The sequence below is a fragment of the Cupressus sempervirens genome, chromosome 2 (assembly GCF_028749045.1).
Source record: "Cupressus sempervirens isolate cs-2001-9-10 chromosome 2, ASM2874904v1, whole genome shotgun sequence".
NCBI classification, from domain to species: domain Eukaryota; kingdom Viridiplantae; phylum Streptophyta; class Pinopsida; order Cupressales; family Cupressaceae; genus Cupressus; species Cupressus sempervirens.
Genome location: NC_143119.1, coordinates 629,506,985 through 629,513,289, shown reverse-complemented (window position 1 = coordinate 629,513,289; position 6,305 = coordinate 629,506,985). Strand labels below are relative to the sequence as shown.

At 32.9% G+C, this 6,305-nt stretch overlaps 1 pseudogene; it reads left to right on the top strand.

The window, feature by feature from the left end:
* Nucleotides 1-4,421: 4,421 nt before the first annotated feature.
* On the top strand, nucleotides 4,422-6,050 carry LOC149574940 (uncharacterized; annotated as a pseudogene).
* Nucleotides 6,051-6,305: the final 255 nt, after the last annotated feature.

Below are 6,305 nucleotides of genomic sequence, written 5' to 3'. Positions count from 1 at the left end.
CATCGGATATATGATAACATTTATACATCATTAGAAAAGAAGTCTCTAAGATAAGAAATAAGAATGATAAAGGTACATCTTCTGCAACGAACATCCAACAGCTGGCAATGTGAAGGGGAACCCAAATGGTAAGAAGGCACTACCTCCCGACCGCGATGTTACCTAGTCAGGCTTCCACTCCCACCGTGCAGGGAAGATAATGAACGATCCACAAATGGCTATCAAACATAAAACATTCCTAGGCATGGAATACCTACTAGCCAAAACTATCTCAAAGGTAACACATACTACTCAAGAAGATAAAATAATCCAAAAGTAAGAACACTCAATCCAATACCAACACCACATAACCAAACATCATACACGAACCAAGTATAAACCAAATACCAAGATCATAAGATAAAGTCAACGAAAGACAATCACCTCAAGTCAAAAACCACATATCAAGAGTACATCATCCATGAATCACCAATAATCCTTAATGAAAGTAATAACCACAATAAACACATCCAACAATAAATACACCACCAGAGATACACAAAAACTACAGAGGAGACTTAGGCTACATACTAGGGAGTGTCATCACATGGTTGCTTGAGTTACCCTGGACTGATCTCTTAATAGACCCCGGACCCTCAAGCGTTGAGTTACCCTGGACTGGTTACTATGAACCCCGGACCCTCAACATCACACATATGGAAACTAGAAAGCCCTCTCAAGAAGATGAGGCACTCGTCTCATTCCCATCCTTAGTCTATACAAGCACTAAAGGCATGGGTAGATCAAATATCTCTAACTTATCTTTTTAGTGTGTTTTTCCCCCCCATAAATTTTACTTACTAGATTATCACTTATTACATAACTTGCATTAAGTTACCCTGGCACTGACCACTTTGGGTCCCGAACCCCTATGCAAGCCACTCCCAAGTCACATACCTAGACAACCTCTCCTAAGCACATAAAAACACAATTGTGTCCCATACCACAACACCCATAAAGATCAAACTCGGTTCCTTAACAGGCAACCTGATAACAAGATGGTTCTCCCATCCAAGTACACATAATTTCTCCACAAGATAAAACTCATAAATATAATCTCCAATATGAATCACAAAACACATCACAACATCTAGTCCCATAAATAGTATACAAGAAATTTCACAAAACCTCTGGTGTACATCCTAGACTGGTCAACACCTACTCGACTCCAAAATCTGAATGCATAGATATTACAAACAAACAATACAGTTCATAGTTGGGTTTGATTTGAAAAGACATAATAGAGTTAAAAATAACGTTTTCAATTTGCATTTCAATGAATGTTTAAGTGTATAAGATTCTCAGTTTAGCCCACCCAATAACCCATCCCACTATTTGACTCAAATATATAAAGTTATGCTCATGATAAAAGTCAATTTTCTTAAAAGAATAGTCTAAGTGTGCCATTTATTTCTTCAAGTTATAAAAGTAACACTTTACTAATTTTAATCAAGTCATAATCATTAACAATAATAGATAAATTTACACATTCGTAAATAACTCTTGATATTAATAATTCTTAATTAAATCAAATCTAATTAAGTTAATTAATAATATTTTTAACCCTATTTCATTCTTTAATAACTAATTTAGTTATTAATAAAAAAAAATTAATAATAATATAATTTTAAAATTTAATAATTAAAATTTTCTGTAATTTACATTTAATAATTTAAAAGTTTAATACTATTAAAATTTAATAAACCTAAATTATAATAAAAATACAATATAAAATAAAAATTTAAAAAAAAAAATATATATATATATATAACGTTTTAAGCCCGCCGGCTTTTAACACCGGCCGCAGCCCTTTTAAATCTGCGGCAGCTTCTGCCGTAGCAAACTGCTGCCGCAGCAGCAGTACTATGTACTGCTGCTGTTGCAGCAATCTCTGCTGCGACAGCGGCTGACCGCCGTACAATGGAGAACACGGGGGTAGGGGGTGGGTAAAACTCGCCCCTCCCCATATTTATTATTATTATTATTTAAATAATATTAAATCGCCCCCGTCCACGTCCAGTACATTAGTAATTTTTTTTTTTTTTTTTTTAAATAATTATATTAGAAATTTAAGAACTATTTTATGATTTGATAAATTTTTATTTTATTAAAAATTTATGATATCCATTCAATTTCTAATTAAAATTTTTCTTTTTATTTCAAACCTTTTTCTCAAATGAATATTCGTTCTTAAAATCTATAGAAAGAAGACGTTTATCTTTTAAATCTCAAGCTCGATTTCAATATCCAAATAGATTCCCATATTTTTTTGATTTCTTATTTGGTCTTATGCATATTAAAATATAATTATCTAAAATATACTCAACAAAGTATCCATCTAAGCCATGAATAGATATTTCTCAAACAAGAACAATATTGCATACCAGAAAAAAAACACATGCAAAAGACACGGAGCAGACAGAAATTTGAAAAGCGAAAACTACTATACAATTAAACCACGAGATCCTACCTGGATTTGATGCTAAACAGTGGCAGCTAGATAAAGATTCCTACTGCAAGTGAAACCCTTCAAGCTATGAAAAACTTCCCTTCTTTTCCAAACCCTCTAATTTTCTCTTCAAACTTGTGTGTGTCTTCAAATCTGTGTATGAAAAACTCCCCTTTGAAAAATGAACCCTCAAATTTTGATAAGGAGTTCTCTTCCTACAATCGGGGCACTGATTGTGCGTTTACCCGAGAGGTCTCTTGATCCATCTCATTAACTCTAAAATCAACCTTTATTTATCTTATCTTTCATATTTTCATGCACGTTAAATGGATTAGTAAATCTCTTTATTTAATTTCCACTCAACTTCTATTTTAATCAATTTATAACTTATAAATCTCATGCACACTTAATGCGATTAAATATCTTTATTAATTTCACATGTTTAATCTTTTCAATTAATTTCTTTTATTTTCAACTCATGCATAAATCATGCGAACTATAATCTTTATGATAATTAAATATCTTTTCACTTTTAATTTCATTTTTAGAAACTGAATTGATAAAATATTTATTAACTTAAATAACAATAATATTTAGCATTTATTTAAAAATGCACTCTAAATATATTATTATTAAATTAAATAAATATAATCACGTTCTAAATTTAAACTTTAACTTTTATCTCCAATATTTAATTCTCTCTTATTTAATTAATTCATTCATGCACAATTAATTTTCTTTTTAATTAAGATATTCTTTTATTATTCCTTCATGCACTTTAAGTGAATTGTTAAATTACTTTATTTAACTTTCCACTTTACTTTACTTTACTTTAATAAATTTATAACTTTAATCTCATGCGCACTATACTAAAATATCTTAATCAAGTTCACATATTTTATCTTTTAAATTAATTTCTATATTTTAAACTTATTCATGCGAACTTAAAACATATTCATAATTTAATATCTTTCTCCTTTTAATATATTTTTGAACGTTTAACTTGATAAATATTTATTAACTTAAATAACAATAATATTTAGCATTTATTTAAAAATGAACTCTAAATATATTATTATTAAATTAAATAAATATTATCATGTTCTAAATTTACTCTTAAAACTTTTATCTTCAATTTAATTCTTTATATTCAATTAATTTCTCAATTAATTAAATATAATTAAATATTCATAATATCATAATAATTTTTCATTAAATTAAATTATTAATTTAATCTATTAATTTCACTTAATTAATAGAAATTCATCAAAGACTCACAAAACAACATACGCACAAAATACTCACGGATTTAAAAAGGGTAGACAGTCTGTTACGAGTCCTCCTTGCAGGACAAGTATTATAGGCTATGGCTAGGATTGGACCTGATCATTATCTTCCCATTCTCACCATTTGAGTATATGTAATAGGGCACGCTCATCTTGGCAATTCAGGGAAGTCGATGCTCGGTACCTACATCCTACATAAAAGATAAGCATGTACATGTATATAATTATATCTAAACTAAACAGACAATGGCAGGGAGTGGTTCATCGTGTAGATCCCGACTAGCAGGTGACTACGACTCCCTCCCTTAACCACATCAAACACGTTAAACAAAAAGATAAAATAAACACGCGCACCATACACATGCAAGTATGGGGTAAGTATAATCAAATGCGTACATATAGTAATGCATCTCTATCAATACAACATAATCATCATTAAAGACATCATGTTAACATTTTTATAAAAGAAACTACATTTACTAACAAGGATCATTAAGATATCGTTAACAACACATGAATGAAATGAAATCAACAAGTATATATGTAATCCAAAACATGAAATAATATCATACTATTGTAAATCCAGTATCTCTAAAACTAATCAATACATATAATCAGCTTAAAAGAATTTGACAATGATAACAGAAATGCGATCTAGGGGCAGGCACTACAGTTTGGAGGACCAAACTAGACCAGTGGAATGCCTGATGGTCTGATTGATAGGGTTCCAGTGTCTCTGCTGATGGAAGAAACCAAGGTGTTCTATTATCCTCAAGTCCTATGCTTGGGTCCTTATCATTTCATAGGAAAGGATAAATCGCATGATGAGATTGAAGTCCTTAAGACAGAAGTGGCAAGGAATGTTCACCTTGAACTCAAAGATAGAGCGGAGAGGCATAAGCAGTCTGAGGTCCTAGCGGAAAAGAAGAAAGAGGATGAAATCCTAGAGGGAAAAGAGGAAAAGGAGACCCATCTTAAAGTTGATGAAGGTGGCTTAAAATCAGCAATCGAAAGCTTCAAGAAAAACGAGAAAGAGATAAAGGAAAGCTATGCTAGAAACTTTGAAGCTACAGGTGAAGTGTGTGCTTGGATGATGGCAAGGGATGTCTGTTTTGTTCTACAAGTCCTCGAAAGCTTTGGAGAAGATGAAGATGCAGACGAAAGGGAGTCGCCTTCCAATGGTCGTACTCTTCGGAGGAAACGTTATCATCCTCTGATGACAGAAATTGTGAAAGATATTCTCAAGATGGAGAACCAACTACCATTCTGGGCCTGGAAAGAAATCAGGCCGGATATTGAGGACTGGTTTGAGTTCGCACTGAAAAACTTATCCCCCGTTAAAGTAGCATATATGGGTCGAGATAGTATTCTAGTTAACAAGAAAAAATATCATATCTTGCAATTGCTTCATGACTCCATTGTTGACAGTGAAGGAAGGCCCACCTCTTTCTTCCCCTTCTATTCACATTTGATTGTATACATTATTCTTAGGTCTCTATGTCAATTTACTTGTGGTAGGTTTTCCAAGTCTTGTTGTGAATTTGACTGGGCCCATCCACCTATAAGACTATGCGACTTCCTCTGGCATAAGATAAAAAGGCTTCTCTTTAGGGCATCACTTTATTCTGAGGATAATTCTAATAGTTTTCTCCCCGGCTCTTTTCGTCGTGTTCATCATAATTGTCAGTCGGGACATCGCGTCCCTTGAATGTGAGACATCGGAACAAGTTCCAACTGTGGAGGAGTTAAAAAGGCTAGGAGTGAAATTCAAGAAACAGAGAGGTCTGAAAAAAGGAATTGCTCATATTGAGTTCAAAGAGAGGAGTTCGACACTTTATTTGCCTCAAGTTAAGGTAGATAATAGTTCGGAAATGGTCCTCAGAAACCTGATTGCCTTGGAAATCTGCTCCAAAGAGGAGGAAAAACCCATTACAAGGTACGCAATTCTAATGAATGATCTAATTAACACCAGTGAAGACGTGGCTATCCTTAGAGGAGAGGACATCATCGTCAACAAGCTTGGAAATGACGAAGACATTGCTAAGCTATGGAATTCTATGGTGCCATCCATAGAAGTACCCAGGTGCGATTCTATTGACGATGCTGTTTCATCCATACATACTTACTGCGGAAAGCGGTGGAAAGTTCTATGGGCTCAATTTATTATGACTTACTGCTCCAAACCATGGTTGTTTATATCATTGGCCGGATTTATACCTTTACTGCTTACAATTGTCCAAGTATTTTGTCTATTTAAATCGTGCCCAATCAAATAGACATGCAATCTACTGCGTAGACATTGTTTGGTATTGTATTATTATTATTATTATTTTTATATTAGAAATAAGAGTTTCAGAACCAGAAAAAAAATCAAAGTATCAATATGAATAAACACAAGGAGGCCAAGCCTCACCCAGAAGAGAAAGTATCAGTTGAACATACAAAGCAACAAAAGGAGGAAAAACAAAACTATCTAGCTAAGAAGATCATAGTGATTGTCAACTCAGGCAGTCCAGCCTAAGGGACCTTCC